The 1,766-nt window shown below is 26.0% G+C and overlaps 1 long non-coding RNA gene across 1 annotated transcript in view; it reads left to right on the forward strand.

Moving 5' to 3' along the window:
• The window catches only part of LOC136085061 (uncharacterized), a 2,108-nt gene extending 548 nt beyond the window's left edge, over window positions 1-1,560 (forward strand). Inside the window, exons 1-2 of the long non-coding RNA XR_010641042.1 lie at window positions 1-692; window positions 1,379-1,560. The exon at window positions 1-692 is cut by the window's left edge and continues 548 nt beyond it. This is a non-coding gene — a long non-coding RNA (uncharacterized LOC136085061). The remainder of the gene's footprint in view (window positions 693-1,378) is intronic.
• Window positions 1,561-1,766: the final 206 nt, after the last annotated feature.

Consider the following 1,766-nt stretch of genomic DNA (forward strand, 5'->3'; position numbering starts at 1 on the left):
TTTTAATATGTGTATATATTTTCGACAATTGAAATATAAATTTTTTTTAAGTATTTTTTAACCTCAGTTCTTTCTACATCTACTATAAGTGGTATGTTTACAAATTTTTACTTTTTAATATGTTTATGCATATCTTGGCAGTTACAGTATTTATTTTTAATTACAACTTTGAAATCATTCGTTACATCTTCAGCGACTACTATGACTAGTAAGTTTAAAAACTATTATTTGCAAACATGTACACACCTTTCTTATCAATTACAAATTTTTATAAAATGTTTAGTTCCATGTGCACAACCTTCTGCTTGTAAATTTATGATTTAGAAATGTTTCTGAATGATTATTGAATTTATGTTTCTATTTATATACATTATTTAATGCATTAGTATTGTGTTATCCCTCAAAGTGCAGTGGAGTTTTTACTCTCATTAACATTTTTTAAGCTATCATTGATTAATACGTTGTTCATATTATTTATTCAGTCTATCACTTTCACAATTAATTGTTTTATATTAAATTTTATATAAAATTGTTTTATATTAAATTGTTTTATATTAAATTGTTTTATATTACATTTTAAAGCAGAACAGCTTTGACGATTGTTAAATTTGTAACTTACTGTTGACAATTTCAAATTATTTTGTGTACAATTTTTTTGTTATTTTTAGTTGAATCTACACAGCCTATCACTGGTAAGTTTGTATCAGTTTGTATATGTTAATGATTTTAGAATATAGAATATTTCAAATGTCAGTAAATGTGAAGAGTATTTTGCATACTTATTTACTATTCTTGTTTTAGTTTGTTTAAACTGTTGACTTTGTTAATAGTTATTTGATTTTAAATTAGTTTACCTTATGTTTACAGTTCCTAAAAATTATATTTGCATTATTGATGTTGAAATAATAGTTTATTTTTTTACATTATTTATAATGTTATTAATTTCTAATAAATTATTATATATTATTTCTTTGTTTAGTGTAATGTGGTGAGATTTGTAAAGTTATTTCTCCCTTTTCAAATAAACACAATTAAAAATTTTTTTTTTAATTTTCATTGACATTTTTTTCAAGTTTGAATAAAAAGGGGGGGGGGGGGTCATTGGGCGTGGCACACGCCCCTCCTCTAGTAAAATAATTTCGAATACTTTTTTCTCTTTTTCAATAAACTCAATTTAAAACCTTTTTTCGAATATCTTACAAATTTTTTTTTTAAGTTGGATAAGACTGGGAGGGGAGGGGGGGGTTCGTTGGGCGCGGCCGTTGGGCGTGGCACATGTCCCACCTCTAATGTCAATTTATACACCACTTATATATGATGTAAAATAAGAAAATGTAATTTAAACTTTTTAACACAAAATATAATCAATGTTTTTTAGGTTAAAATATTTATCAAAATGTAACATTTCACTACGAGGGTGTTTAAACGTAACAAAGACATCCACCCTTTAATCTAAAATAGACCACTAATATTTGGGAATGGAATAGAAGCAAATCAGATTAACTTTTTATGTATAAAGATAACATATTTTATCAGAAAAACACTCTTTCGTGTGAAAAACTTGTATTTTTTTAAAGTTATGATGGTTTTCCGGTACCCCCTCTGGCCCTCTAAACACCCCTTTTATCTATAGAGTTATGTGAACTTATAGCCTACTCTTACATCTATCTTTTGATACCAAGGTATAGGCATTTGGATAAGATTTGACAAAGTTATAACAATTTTAGTGGAAAAAAAAAATTTTTTGGAACCAGTTTCTTCAATAA

Source organism: Hydra vulgaris, chromosome 09, assembly GCF_038396675.1.
Source record: "Hydra vulgaris chromosome 09, alternate assembly HydraT2T_AEP".
In the NCBI taxonomy this organism is placed as follows: domain Eukaryota; kingdom Metazoa; phylum Cnidaria; class Hydrozoa; order Anthoathecata; family Hydridae; genus Hydra; species Hydra vulgaris.